The 16,629-nt window shown below is 36.1% G+C and overlaps 1 pseudogene; it reads right to left on the bottom strand.

Annotated features, from left to right (window-relative positions):
* Positions 1-515: 515 nt before the first annotated feature.
* On the bottom strand, positions 516-3,804 carry LOC150076102 (RNA polymerase-associated protein CTR9 homolog pseudogene; annotated as a pseudogene).
* Between the last annotated feature and the right edge of the window lie 12,825 nt (positions 3,805-16,629).

Genomic DNA, 16,629 nt, shown 5'->3' with positions numbered 1-16,629 from the left:
TTGTTAGGAATGGCTCTAAAGATGCGGCGAAGAGAACCCCACCTTGGGGGAGCCCTCTGGAACAGAGAATGCGGTGATTATGGTTCTGATGCATAGGGTCTGGAATGAGATTCCTAAGGAGAATTAGGATGTAGCCAGAGATTTTAAAGTAGTTGCCCAGTATGGCGCATAATGCATGAGTGGACAGATTGTCAAAGGCTGACTTAATGTCGAGGAACACAATATCCAGTTGCTCAAGGTGCGTTTAATTCAGAACACTGTGTCCATGAGGTTAGTGATCGTCCAGGTCGTACACTATGGAGGTCATGCTAATGTCAACAAATAGCTAATTAGAACCCCTGGTAATTAGAACCAGGGGTTCTAATTACTCTGGTGTTTTCGTTAAAAAAAACATATATATTATTTCAATTTAACAAATTATCCAAACTAATTTTTGTACAGATATAACGTGTTTAGATATATCTACGTTGTAATGAACTAAAATAATAACACCAATTTGACAGACAAACCACAGATTTCAATGAAGAAAGAAACTTTTATTTCATATACCAAATCAAAGCACACTACAATAGGATTTTTTTTAACAGGATAGGAAATTCTCTTTCAGAACTTTCATAGCTATCTGGAATGATAGTGCTGTAGAAACACAGAATTGAGAACGTTCAGCAAGATCATTCCTTTCCCACCTCGTCATCTGAACTTTAGAATGCTTTTCTTTTTTGAAGTGAGCTGGGCATCCGACTGTATCACACAATCCATTGCCGTTTCCTTTAGGTACTGGCTTTCTTCAGATTCACTATATGAACCAACCCACTTCTTAGGTTTCCAGTCGGTTTCTTCCGTGGCACTTCTACATTGTTTTCTTTGTCGCTGTCTGAATCGTCACTTGACGAAATGAAAGCTTTTGATACTACTCGCCTTTTTTGTTTACCAGATAAGTTGGCATCTTTAGCAGCTATTTTCTTAGCTTTCTTTGTTGGTTTCCTCTTTTGCTTCAGGCAATCTTTTGAACACCGGCATCCTTCTTCCGTCTCTTTTTCTTTGGTTCTTCGTTTTCATCAGAACCTTTTGAATCTGATGAAAACTTCCTTTTGATTTTTTCTATGAAATTCAGCTTCCTTTTGATTTTTTCTATGAAATTCAGTCTTTTCTGAATTAGTTCTTGCTTCTGTCGGAACTGCAGTCCTTCGGCACGTTTTTGTACTTCCATAAATTTTTGACGAAATGCTTCTCGTTCCCGTTTTTGTTTCTGTCGAAATTCTCTTGCTTCTTCGTCGAACCAACGTGCTCGTGCAGCATGGTACTGTGCTTGACATCTCCTTACTTCCACTGCACTCTGAGAAAGATTGTATTTCATTCTGTCTCCATGAATGCTCAGATAATGGAAATACCTCCGTGATAATTTCAGTTCATTTACGGAACGAAGTACTGCTTTAAAGTAACTCTTATGGCTCTCCAATGTTTGTGTTGCCATTAGCTGAAGTACCAGAGCAATGTTATACATCAAAACAGTATCGTGAGGATTGACCATGCTCGCCTTTAATAATGTACGTTTACATTCCTTCAGTTTGCCGCATTTGAAGTAAGCTCTAGCCAGATACATCAGGATTTCCACATTATAATATTTGAAGAACTTCTTCAAGCAACTCTCGTACATCTGAATAGCAGCAGCATACTGTTTCTGTTCCACGTAAATATGCGCGATATTCACCCAGACATCACAAAAATCAGTTGTCGCTTCTCGAACCTGAGCAAATATATCTCTGGACTCTGCGAAGTAGCCTTTATGGGCTAAGACAGCTCCAATTCCATTAGCAGCCCATACATTGCTTGGATCTTTATTTAAAACTCGTTCATATATTGATAACGCTCTGTCTTGATGTCGTTTCTCCCTTTCTTTGTCACGTGTTGGATAGTGAAGAGTCGCCAACCAGACATTACCTAAGGCAATCAAAGAGTAAGTGTCATTGCTTGTCTCCTTTTGTCCAATAACACGTTCGAATTTCCTTCGCGCTTGACGCCATTCCTGTTTTGCTAGGTGAAGGTTACCAATTAGTGACCATGCATCAGGATGATCCTGGTTAATGGACAGTGCTTTTTTAAACCAATGTTTGGCTTCGTAGGTCTGTCCTCTGTCTCTAGCCATACACCCCAAGCGAAGGTAACAGTCGACATAGCCAGGATGTTTTCTGATTATGTTTTTGTAAATCCTTTCAGCCTTATCAAATTCAATGAGAGTCTCGTACAGACGGGCTAGGTTATAGAATGTTGTCAGTGAAATTCCATTATAATAGCGCCGGTCCTGATGGCTTTCGATGTGAGATCTCTTCAATGATGCTTCATAGTATTGCTTAGCATCTTTAAGACTTCCAAAACTGTAAAGAAGTGCAGCAACATTGTTGAGAATTTCTGGTGGAACATCAGCTCTTACTTCCTCTTGTAATATGCGAATAGCTGTTATGTACGCCGACAAGGCGCCTTCGGTATCTGAATTTTGGAGAAGTTGAGCCAGTTCAATCCATGCTTCGACATCATTTGGAAACCGTTCTGTTACCGCGGTCAGATAGGTCTTTGCTTGTTTACGCTTAGATGGGCATGCAGACTGTGCATATAGAGATCCTAAGATCTTCATGCTTTCATAATTACAAGGTTGAGCTCGAAGAACTTTCTCAAAACATCGAGAAGCCTTTTCTTTATCTCCTTTGTATAAATGCATCTGTCCCATTCCGTAGTAAGGAAGCAAGAATGAGGGGGCGAATTTGATTGCTTGATAATAATATTGAAAAGCCTGATCATAATCTTCTTGAACATGGAAAATCCTGGCTAGCTGAAAGCAACTCTCGGCTCTCATTGCTCTGTTTTCAGTATTATGGAAAGCATGGCGTGCAAGCTGTTGTGCCTTAGGATAGTCATTTTTAAAGAAAAAATGATTAGCCAAATGATTAAGCGTCACCGGATCCTTGGAGTCAACGCTATATGCTTGATATAGCATCTGTATTCCATTTCTAAAGCTTTTTCGTGTCTTTTCATTCAATTCTATGACAGCCAAACTTACTAAGGCTCCTACACATCTTGGATCTAACTGTAGGGCTCGTTCAAAGGCCAACCTTGCTTTATAATGATTCCCTAGTTTGTAAAAGCAGTGTCCAATTCCTATTCTCACTTCAGCCGGACATTTAGGATTGATGCGCAGAGCTCTTTTGTAACATGCAAGAGCTGCTGTGTAATCTTTCTTATTAAATAATAGACATGCTTTTCCGAGCAAAGCTGGAACGCTGTCTGGGGTCTGAGCGAGGACAAAATTGAATTGCGTCTCAGCTTGTTCCATCTTGTCTCCTTCCAGAAAACAAAAGTAAGCTCGTCCCAGAAGGTGTTGTTTATTATACATGATGATCTTGTCAGCTGCAGAGTAAAGCAACGTTGCTTTTCTAAAGAGCTCTATTTTCTTCTCTCTGTTTCTTTCCTTATTTGCTTGCTGTACATAGTAAGCGGCCAGAATGTCCAGGGATCGCATCTGGTCATTTTGAACATCCACATATATTAAGCCTGCATCCCTTCTTGAAGCTTCCAATATGTCCCTGAATTCGTCGTGTTTTCCTTGGTGATGGTATTCAATAGCAAGATCAATCCTTGAACGAAGGGGAGCCTCTTCGTGTTGAAGAATTTCCAATACTTCTGTGCCCTCTGGAAGTTTATCACTATGTATCTCGATTACTTCGGTCTGAATCCCTGAGAGGAATTTCGATAATCGCTGGCATCTTTCGGAAAAGTTACAACACCAAAGGCAAATCCAAATTGTTTGCTTATCTCTAGAATAAAATAAAAAATAAGCGAACTGTTAGTAATGCTATTAAATAATTTGTTCGCTTAAACAATATCTTTTTTAAATGAAATTAAAAATTTTCATTATCATTATAAAAAGCTTTTTCAAGTCTTTTATTGAAATAAATTATAAAAATTATAAGCAATAACATTTTAGTGTTCATTATATTCGTTAGTTTTTTTTTTAAAAAATGGGTCTTTTCGTTTCTAAATGTCTAAAATTCTAAAAGTCTCATATCTTTTAAAAAAAAATTGTACTGAATGCACACTTGGCAAGTAAGTGCATTTTGATGTGTCCTGTTGATTGGTAAAGAGAAAAACATAATGCACGTGTATGTACAAATCATCGAAGACAACGTATCCATGATTTCGTATATGCATGTTCTTCGAAAGGGAAGCCATGAATGGAGTCTTTTAGTCAGTAGCTTATACAAAATAAAAAAGTATAAACATTCCAAGAACTTTTACTAACCCTAAAAGTGGAAATTATCTTTAATCATTTATAAGTCGTAACTTCCAGAAACAATAAAACGAGACTCGATTTTGTCTTTTTCATTTACGTTACGGCGTTTTAGAGTCGAAACTCCCTCTTCCAGCCTTAATAAACCATTGGATAATTCAATTATTTATCCAAGGATTATTTATTTATTTAACAATAACGTTTTTCTAAAATTCTGTTATAAAAACCGAAAGGGAAATTAAAAATTACTTGGATGCCGATGCAATTGAGCCAGCGATGTATGATTCGGTTAATCCAGTCTGTAATTTGGTTATGGGGCTTTTAATATTGAGAGGCAACGAGAGCATCGACGAAAGTCTAGAAATGGGGTCTCTCAGGATTATGTGCTTCGACCATTTTTGTTTCTATATAAAATATTTAAATTTTCTCTTTATAATCGAAGAAGACCATAGGGTCAGAGGGGTTCACAAGTCAGAGAATACAAAAAAGAGCACGGGTTTGAACCCGTTCTCTAGCCTTAACTTTTAAGTAAATTATACAGGGTGATTCACTACCAGTGCGACAAAATTGCAGGAGGTGTAGGGGGCATAAAGACGAATCGGAATCACATAGCATTGCAGGGTCCGAAATTCCTTCGTCATGCGGTAGAGGACGTTGAACGGGAGGTCGCGTGAACAGCGATCCCGCTGGAAGTTAGCATTTGCGAATCGTTTCTGTTGAACAAACCAAGTAGCAAAAGTCCTCCGGAGTGGATAATCCGCAGGCTCCAATGATTGTACGCGTTGCAGATGGTATGAACTCATTGGTTTGTTGAACATATCCTCCATACAGTGGATTGGGAAATACCCAATCGTTGGCCTATCTCTCGTGTACTCGTACTCGGATTGCCTTCTGCAAGACGAAGGACATTCTCCTCATTATCTGGTATCCTCGTCGTTCGCTCTCGATTCATGGTACCTCTCGTGAAACAACCAGTCTCACGTAACCTCCTCATCATACGATTAAAATCGTATTATGAGGAACACGCCTGTGCGGGAAACGTTCCTGGTTCAAGCGCAGAGCGGCGCGCCCGTTACAGTCCGCAGCTGCATACGCGAGGTGCATGTCGGCCAGTTCAACGTTTGAATACTCGTTCATCCTACTGCCTCAGGAACCAGTCCGCAAATGCTGACTTCCAGCAGGATCACTGTTCACGCGACCTCCCGTTCAACGTCCTCTACTGCATGACGAAGGCATTTCGGACCCTGCAATGCTATGTGATTCCGATTCGCCTTTGTGCCCGCTACACCTCCTGCAATTTTGTCGCACTGGTAGTGAATCACCCTGTATAATTGGTGTAAAGTAGTGGTTCCCAGCCTTGTTATCCACAGGACTTGAGAGTATGGGTATATATTATTGTACTGAAAAAAAAAAAAAAACGTTTCTCCCACTCATGTGGATAGAGCCATAATCCTCGCCACGCCGAGTGGAAAAAAACTGGTTGGATTTCCACAAATTTCGCAAGGAATTTTAATGGCTTTTTGGGCAAAGTGCCCAAATTAGTTGGTCTGGTGCAATTGCACAAAATGGTGAAAGTTGTTAATATGCCGATTACAACCCTTAAAAATGTAATTAATATGTAAACAAATAGGTGCAAACGATTTTAATTTTTTTTTTTTTTTTGGTTCATCGCCTCAATTACAAAAATGGTTGAGAAACACCGATATAACTGACGCCAATTAAGATTTAATGCTAAAATAAACATAAGGCTTTACATCTGGGTACCACTAATCCTAAAATAGACAGTAGGAAAATTTTTCTTCCTGAAAGCGTAGGCAACAAAATAGGATGCAAAGCGGTATTCCTTGAGGACGAATCTCTAGTTCTGTAAGCTACCACGTTTTTAAGTTAGGTATCTAATGCGACTAAGGACCGAAGCAGTGTTGAACAAACACTGGGATGGGAATATTTTCTCCTTCTGCATCGCTGCGAAAGTCTGTAGATTTGAAAAGGCAGTAGAATACTGGGTATAAGGAAATTTGACGGTCAATGCTGCTTTAGGTTACTTCTATAAATCATTCAGTAATTTTAATACTAAATATCAATATACTCACTATATACTTGCTTTTTAAACCGATAAATGTTATTGCAAAATATATCAAGATTCTTAACTTCAGTGAAATATTAAAAAAGTTAATAATATAAGTCAGAAAGTCACATTTAGGCATATTTTAATGCTTAATTTTAGAAAAAAAATCAGCTTTCCCAAGAGAAATATTATAAGTTGCCAAAACTCTAAATGCGACTGTCTTCAAATTGAAACAAAATATACTGGATTAGGGGGAGAAATGGGAACAAGTTTAATTTCCAGTCTAAGGAGGATATCAGTTAAATTCGTTAAAGTAAACAGATATTAACTTATAGGTAACTGCCAGGTAAGATATTAGATATAAGTATGGATATTTAAGACAAATTAAATGTTCTTACCCTTACCGATAAAAATATTAGGAAAAACTGTTAATAGAACACTAATATAAAATATGAATCAAAACGTTTCTAATAAAATAGTTAAAATTTTAAAAGGAATATTAACTTCAAAATAAAAGGATCACAATAGCCGAGATATATATGGTTCTGTTGACTATGATTATATAAAAAAATTAAAAATAAATCAACCTATTAACAAAATAGAATTTCAGCTTTGAAATTAAATTTCAGCAAAATGGAATTCCTTCTCCTGCTAATAATAGCAGCAGAAGAGGAGGCACGTATGTGAGAAAGCAAGGTTATGTATCATCAGTCAAAAAAAAAAAAAAAAAAAACATTTCATGCATCCAAAACTTCTAAACGTTTGTCCAGTTCCTCGTTGAATTTATTTAAGTTATCAACTTCAACATCAACAGATGAACGTTTGTTCCAGAAACCCCCTGGCTGGGCAAAAGCATATTTCCGCGCATCTATTCTACAACTGACTTTTCTCAATTTCAATTAATACCCCCTCAGGTTGGTATTCTGAGAAGAGGAAGAATCTAATCAGAATTGGGTACAGTCAACCCATTCAAGGCCTTATACAACTCAATCAGATCACCTCGCAGGAGACTAGTCTGCAGACGCTTGCAATTTGCAGGACATAAGCCTTTCTTGGTAAGAGGACCCCTCAACATTCGAGTTGCCCTTCAATGTATTCGTTTAAGCAACACTTCTTCCTTGCAAAAATGAGGCCTCCAGACCTGTACGCAGTACTCAAGGCGTGCCCTGACCATTTCCTTATAGAAAGGGATAATCACCTCCTTTTCCCTAATAACAAAATTTCTGTATATCATTTTCAATACCCCATGACCTGCTTTGGAAGCCTGGCTGCACTGCTATGAAAATTTCATATCTGTCTGCACAATTACTCTCAGGTCTTTTTCATTTTGTTCCACCCTAAGTGTACCACTTCACAGTTGGTAAGTTTCTCTGTGGTTACTTCTACCCATATGCTATTGTTTTTATTCAAATATGACTGTCTTCTGACAGAAACAAATGTAAATTTAATATCTGGAATTTAGAAAGGAAAAAATAAAACGAGACGAACGAGTTAATATATTTCCAGACTAGAACCGAAAGGTGATTTTGGAAGTATAAATACTCACCCATAAATACGATGTTATTGAAATTATTTGTATAAGAGATCAATTTATCTATTAGTAAATTAACAAAATTAATAACTGTTCTTCCCAATGTTAATGAACAGACTGTTCAATGATTGGGCCCCAGATCGTAGTTTATTAATTTGTAGCATGATTCTCAAATTGATCCTCTAAGCCTTATCCTGAAGTGCCTTCCAATAATAACTTGACTACAAACTCACTAAATGTAAAGTTTCCCAGCTGAAACAACAGATATGCAAGCATAATCGGAACAAGAAATATGCAGTCTTGCATTAAATTTAGAAACAGAAGTAGTTCGAAGCTTAGAAGTAGTAACATTTTTGTTAGCAGACTAGACTTCAACACTACCTCCCAGCAGATGGACCAGCTACTATTAGAAATAGAAATTCCAGGTAGGGATTTCAAAATAAAAGTAAACATCCCACATATTCATCATTTAGAATTGTGACCTACAACAATATCTAAATCCTGATATTTGTCCAAATTGTCTACTCGTCATATCATTTTATAGAGCTATTGGAGGATCGGTCAACAACTCTAGCGAAAAGTTACCAACTAATTCTGATTATGCTGAACTCTCTGCATAGCTAGAGAATAATATTCCTGATTCTCATCCTTATCCTTCATTTAACCTGCTACCTAATACATTTGTGTGCCAACATCCTTCCAACACATATGTCCATCTCAGCATTTTCCTTCAAAATGTAAGAAGCATAAAAAATAAACTGCCTTACCTTAATTCATTAATGGTTGAAGAATCTCAAGACACCATATGTTTATTTGAAATGGATGCAGGAATCTCTACAGAATGTTTTCCTACTGGCGAAGAATCTCAGCTACACACCATATATGACACCAAAATTAATCGTAGAGGTGGTGGAACAGCAAGAATTTTAAAATCCAATATTATAATTTTGAACACATACAACTCTAATACCTTCAACTTTGAGGAAAGTTTCCTACTAATCCAAGTTAAGGATTCTCTGCTTCCAATCTATAATATTTATAATCCGCCTGCACTTACTGATGACATCATTAATGAAATAATAACCTGGATCACTACTGTTCTTAAGCCTCAACCTAGCATCACTATAATTGGCGACTTTAACCTCCTTTGCCCAATTGAAGTTGTTATCAGACTCATATTTGGTTCTATGAGCGAAAAACATCCCTGTTACAAGAGATAATCAAGCGCTTGTTCTTGTATACTCAAATTTTCCACTGGAAGAAAAACTTAGCAGCAACATTACATTAAATCCTACCACAAAAGTATAGAACTGCAAGCAATAAATTGCTGCGGGAATCCACGCCCCACCCCTATTTGAAAATCACTAAAAGAATATCATAAAAGGTTTTTCAGCTCTTAAAATACTACCCATGGGATTCCCTTAAAAGTATTCCTAAACAGGACGTCACCTTTCTTCTTATAAAATAGCTGAATCAACTGTAAACTGAGTCCGTTTCCAAACTTGTTAGAATATCTTCTCACTCGAAACCTTGGTTGAAACCCCACCTGAAACATATTTTAAAAGTAAGCACAAATACCACAAACAGTGGAAGAATTACGGCATTTCATCAGCACGCATAAAATATAAAAAGGGCAGAGCATTGTTTCAACTCAAAAAAATTCAGTCATACAAAAATTTCCACGCTAAAGCACAATAGAAGAGCACAATACAATCTAAATCGCTGACTTCTACTCTTCCCCACTAGACCTGACAATATCCTTGTCACAACCTGACCAGGCATTCCTCAAGGAACCGTTCTCTCCAGTACTATATTTTCAGCATCTCTTCAACCACTTCTACAAGAAAATCCAAATCTACTGGCATATCCTGATGATTTAATGTTATTTTTAATCTCCAAAGCCAGTGATGATATTCTCTGATTATTTATTCCCTTCAGAAACAACCCAACTAGATAGAAATAAAAATTGAAAATGTCCCAATGCCAAATTCTTATGCTCACAAAGACCTTGGTGTTGTTTTTGATTAAAATTTATCCTTTAATGCCCACTATTATATGTTGCTCAAAAAATTCAAAAAGAAAAATAGTTAGTCAAACAAGAAACAGCAGCGAATCAAGTGAGATAAACAGTTTTTAAGCATGTTCAAAATTGCATCTCCCCCATTCTGTCCTATGCTTCCGAAATCTGGTCTGGTGCTGCTCAAGTAACAGTCAAGAAATTCCATTGCCCTAGAACATTGGGTTCTTAGATGGCTCAAAAGTAAGCTTCGTTTTCCCCATGCAATATCCACTCAACAGCTTTATGAAAAGCTAAAAACAAAGCCTCTGAAACGGATGATCAAAGAGTCTTGAGTCATGCGTCTTGCAAAGTTAATCACTTCTGCTTGCGATTCACCAAAATTGTGAAATTTCTGGCGGTTCGATTTCAAATAAATTTGGGATGACTTAAGGCAGCGATTTCGAACCTGGGAGGCGCGGACTAGTGCAGAAGGAGGCGCAAAAAATTTAACAGAAATGTAATTTTCATAACATAACATATATAAATTAAAAAAATATATACATATAAATAAACTTTCATAACATAACGTTAAATTTTATAACCTATTTTTTAAAGCATTAACCCCCACCTACGCACACTAACTTCGATATAAACATATGTAGCTAAAGAAGCTTATTTAATTGCATATGTTCGATATGTTGCAGAAACTAATATAATGGAAGATATATTATTTTGCAACCCCATTCCTGGAAAGGCCACATCCAATGAAATTTTTAATACAAGTGACACTTTTTTTGATGAGAACGACATAAAGTGGTGAATAACTGCATTGGACTCTGCACTGATGGAGCACGGTCAATGTCAGGACACAAGGCAGGTCTTCAAACAGTAGTTAAAAAGAAAGCACGCGAAGTTATTTGGACGCACTGATTGCTTCACAGAGCAGCTCTTGTGTCAAAAAATATGAGCGAGGAACTTAACATTTTTACAAAAGTTATAAACTACATAAAAAACAGTCCTTTAAAAGTTAGGTTGTTTGCAAAGCTGTGTGAAGATATGGAATCTAATTACAGTGAAACTTCTGTTTAACGGACAGCCATGGGGAACGAAAATGTGTCCGTTAGAGAGAAGTGTCTGCTAACAAGAAGTCTGAGGGAGAAAAAAAAAAAAAGAAAGAAAGAAAAATCGTTAAACGTTTAATGTAAAATTAAATTAAATTATATACAGATTTTGCACAATATTTTTGTAAATAATATACATACAATTGTGGTATGCATATTATGACTTTATCTTAAGAAAAATACATACAGTAATCCCTTATTTTCTTCTGCACCTTCTTCCGGCTGATAATTTTGTTTTCAACATTTGTTTGGAGTGAAGAAACCATCGAAAGTCCTTCAGTATCTTCTTCAGCGGCGAAAAACATTTTTAAACGATTGATTTGTATGAGCGCTTCTTCTATTTTCATCGGTGGTTCGTCGTTAATATGTTCTTCGACAGAATGACCTCCTTCCATTTCTTCATCCTCATGAGGAACTTCTCATGAGGATGAAGATTTTATGAGAAACTCATAAAGGATTTGTGTTAAATTGACTCTTGGTTTTTTAAGGAGTTCTTATGTGCTGTAATGTAATAACTAGATCAATTTAACACAAATCCTTTAACCATACATTACACCTCTTCCGCACACCTATCATTTCCACATTTCCCCCAATGCACTCAGATCTGCACGATAGGAAACTCCATTTCACAAAACTATTAGTTAAATACTTTTCAGACAAACTCCACATCACATTCTTAAAGAAATGTCTCATATACATGACATAATCCCCAATTTCGCTCGTATCTGCACCAAAAACACTGTTAAAAATACCCTTTTATCATACACCAAGCCTCTATTGCCATAATTAAAGCCGAATTACGGAAAAGATACAGAGAAAAATATCTCCTTTTAGATCAAATACATACCCTTAAATTCAAACTTAAAAGAGAACTAACCCCCACGACTTGGTACGATTACGTACAACAGAACAACACACGAATTCAAGCAACTTTAAATCAGATTACCCAAAAGCACTCCAAGAAATGGGATACACTCACTAGGAGACACAAAAAGACCCCCACAAACTCAGTTTTAACATCTCTACACAAACATTTTCCCCTAACCAACTTGCCAGTCTAGAATGCGGATTCAATTTCGCCATTAACAGCAACAAATACCCAGTTAAAGACGCCATGATAGAAATACAAACCAAACTTGATAACCACCCAGATAAATATCGAATCATACATGAAACTAACGCTGTTTTTAACTCCCAATTAACTAGTAAACCTAACATTCCCCAACTACAATTAACCCACATACGAGACTTTATGAAAACCCCGAACATTGTAATACAAAAGGCAGACAAAGGAGATACCATCGCAATCATGGACAAAAACACATATATAAATAAAATGTTACACATCTTATCAGATTCAACAACATACAGAGCCTGCAACACGTCTAACATTAATAAGCTTAAAAATAAACTTGATGGGATCCTAAGAAAACTCAGAGCCAACAAAGAAATTAATTTACACACCCTCCAGCAAATAGGCATGCCCAGTAACATTCTCCCACACATTTTTGGAATAGTCAAACTCCATAAACAAGATTATCCTTTAAGGCCCATCGTTTCCTATAAACAGTCCGCCTATGCTAACCTATCCATATTCCTGGTCAAAATTATTTCACCTTTAATGAGATTTTCTCGGTTCAGGGTCCACAATACTAAACAAGCACACGAATATATAACTTCCATATGCTTTATCACTTTGACTTGCACAATCAGATGCAAATTACTACTGCTCTAGCATAGAAAGCTGTTGGCTTTTTTTACTGCGAGCTATGTGGCACGGTCCATTACTAATGAGGTGGTGTAGTTCAGTGATCACTGAGTATATATGTTATTAAGGGGAGGTCCATTCCCATGATTAAAAATTTTTGGACTTCTCAGCTTTAAGCTTTACTAAACTATTTATTAAAACATTTAAAAAAATCAACACTAAAGCAGAAAAGCAAAAAAATATACATATACGGTAAATCCTCAATTTTACAGACCAATAAGGGAAAGGGGTGTCTACTATCATGCAATGCTCATTAAATCAAAAGTTGTTTTTTAGACCATTTTTACATCACATAATTGAAAACTTAAAATTGTTACTCTGTATATGTTTTGAATGCATTAGAAAACCAAAATAAAGCTAAAAAATAAAAAGATTTTATTCACTTTGACTTTATTGGTTGATACATAGTCAGTAGAAGTTAATTTATCATGACATATAGCAGTGCCTGGAAAAACTGTATTCTGAATCAGAGCTAAGAAATTGAAGTCAAGATACTGATGAACGTTTGGAATTCATTGCTAAAAACAAACACTGAACTTTTGTGCTGAGCTGTACATCAGAAATCTTAATATTTTATAAAAGTTTATTCATGCACATAAACTGACATCAGCACAACTGGAGAAGAAATAAAATATACCAAGTCTATAAACAAAAGCTAAACATTACTGCAAAGCTTTCAATTAGTGTGTCAGTACTGAGTAGTTATTAATTTCATGTGCCTTTATGTTTACAGCTCTTATTGGTTGATTACTTAAGAATTACTGTTCATACGTGTTACTGCATAATGTTTGGGCACATTTTGAACACAGTTTGTTGACTGCTTAAGAATGCCTGCTCATATGTGTTGCAGCACATCACTCCTACAGTTTTTTACACATATGCATAAAAGCAGTGAACATTAAATTAAGCACTGTTGTACAAACTGTTTATAACTAACTGCATCTTCAAGGTTAATACTGATTGCTGCTTTCATGTGCTTTCTATTTTTAACTGTTGAAACACTTCATCATCAAAGAAAACTCCTTAATTCTGCAGTATTAGAGCATTACTGCTTGTATCCTGTTATTTGAAAGTAGTGCGATACCAGCGCAACATTTTAAGGCAATTTTTTTTCCTTCTGTGAGCATAAAGACCTTTTGTATTAACACTGTGAAGCTTGAAATTGTGTTTCTTTGTAATTAAAATAATATTTGCTTTTAAATTGTCTGTAGTTATTTAATAAATGGGAGATATCATTTATTTGAAATTAGCGCAATACCAGTAAAATTCATTGTGAAGGCAAAGTGAATGAGAATCCCAGAATACACTTTGGTGGCATTGACAGTTTTCATCCATTAAATCCAATGTATTTTAAATTGAGGTCTGTGAAATTGAATTTACTGTATATGTAAAAATTTTTATTTACAAACTGTATTAGTCATACCAAATTATTCACATTTCAAGTAACTAAGATAGAAGTCCAAACAAAATTTTGCTTTTTCTGTTAGCACCTTTAGTTATAACAGTTGAAGAGATCTTGGTGGGCATGTGTGTCAAGTGAGATCTCCAATCAAATGACTACAGAGAATATTAAGGTCTTAATTTATACAATCGCTTTGTGTAAATGAGAAATTATGGGAGTGAAGTTGAAAAATGTAATTAATGAAATTGAAATTTATGTTTATTTAATTAAAAAACTTTCGAGCCTACAGGCCAGTAAGACTCCTAGGGTTGATGGCGTATAACTTGTAATCTTAGGGGAGGCGGCAAGTGAGTGCATGGACCAATGAAGCTAATTATGGGAGTATCATTGGACTCAGGAGTAATTCCATTGGATTGGAAAAGTGCCAATGTATCTCAAATATATAAGGACGGTTCTAAGAGTGAAATAGGAAATTACTGGCCGGTTAGTCTAACTTCAGTAGTAGCTGAAAATCATGGAGACAATGATTAAGGGTAGAATTTAGGATAATTTAGATAGAAATGGAATTCTGAAGGATACTCAGCAAAATTTTTAAAGGGAAGATAATGTTTAACCAATCTGGTTAGCTATTTTGACAGTCACTCAAGGGCTGGACTTAGGGAATAATTTCGACATAATTTATTTGGATTTCAGCAAAGCATTTGCCTCAGTCCCACATGAGTAGTTACTTTTTAAGCTCAAACAGGTTGGAATCACAGGGAAAATCCTTAGATGAATGTCTTCAGAACATCAGGCAGAGTATTTTGATAAATGGTTATTTTATTTTATTATTATTTTTTAAATTTATTTTCTTTTATTTTTTTTTTGGCTGGTGCAGCATAAGCCCTAGGCTTCCTCGAACCATGTGGCCATTGCTAATAACAATAATAACAATAACCATATCTGAAAACGATATTCTCGCGTCCTTCGACGTCGTCTCCCTATACACAAACGTGCACATTGAATCCATGCTACTGGCCCTTAAAGAACTATTAATTAAAGACGACACATTAACAAAATGTACCGACTTAAACATTAATGACATTATAGAACTCACATCAGTGTTACTTGACGCAAAACAATTTAAATTCCAAAATAACATCTATGGACAAATTTTCGGCCTTCCCATGGGCCTCGGTATCTCTGCCCCTTTGTCCGAGATCTACCTCGCGTCTATCGAAGAAAAAATTCTCCAACCCTTTCCCCCAGGAATTAAACTATACATCAGGTATGCAGATGACCTCCTCTTAATAGGCAACAGAACCACCATTGATACTTTACTGAACACCTTTAACACAACACATGAAAGACTCAAATTTTTCCTCGAAGTAGAAACCGATAATAAAATTAATTTTCTAAACCTCACTATATACAAAATAAGCACATCTTTAGGCACCAAAATATACAGAAAAAACACGCATACAGGTAAATTCTTACTTTACCACTCACACCACTCTCTATACATCAAAAAAGCAGTTCTATACAACCAGATATACAACGCTGTAAAATAAAGCCACACACAAACAGACCTATCTGTAGAATTGCAATACCTCACCAAAAAATTCATCGACAGGAAATACCCATGACAACTAATAAAAGAAACCATCACCAAAGTCCATAATAACACTAATAACCCAAACAAAATTATTAACCACGTGAACAAGAATAAGATACATAAACCCCTTATCGCGCTCCCATATCATCAACAATACGCTAGATGACTTCAACAGATTTTTAAAAATACAGATATCAAATTAATATTCACATCTTATAACAAATTAAGTTCCAAATTCAATTCATACAAGACAACACAGGATTACAACAACATTATATATTTGATCAGATGCTAATCAGATTGCCAAGCATGTTACATAGGCAGTACAACAGCAAAATTCGGGACATCAAAAATTTCCAACACGCGTGCATACTACCACTTTAATAGCTTCAAAACTAATTCAGCAAGTACAGAACTAACACAACTCGTCCAATCTCAAAATCATCGATTCGGCCATCACAGTAGTGAAATTAAATTCTAGCTACAAAATCCTTGAAAACCATTTTGTCATCGAATGGTTTCAGCGCCATACATCACTCAACGTGTTAAACAAAAAAATTCCCGCCAATTTCTTCCCCATTTGGAATTTAGCACGCATTAAGTTTCCACGTGCACTGAAATGCATTTCCGGAACCCAACCCTTATATAACACAAGCGCGCTCTCTTCCCCCCCCCCCCCCCCACTATAGCTAACTGAAGACGAGGAATCTCGAAAGTCGCTCGTGCGCGACTTTTAGCTTCTATTTTTTCTTAATTTAATTTAATTAGACAACCTTGGAATGGAAGGTGCACTTTCCTTTCTTAAAATTTTTTTATAGCACATAACTTAATTTTAAACCCATAATCCCTGTAAAGTATTAGAAT

The sequence above is a fragment of the Mastigoproctus giganteus genome, chromosome 13 (assembly GCF_048544385.1).
Source record: "Mastigoproctus giganteus isolate SK-2022 chromosome 13, ASM4854438v1, whole genome shotgun sequence".
NCBI lineage: Eukaryota > Metazoa > Arthropoda > Arachnida > Uropygi > Thelyphonidae > Mastigoproctus > Mastigoproctus giganteus.
The sequence above is the reverse complement of the archived record's forward strand: the minus strand, read 5'-3'. Positions and strand labels throughout refer to the sequence as shown.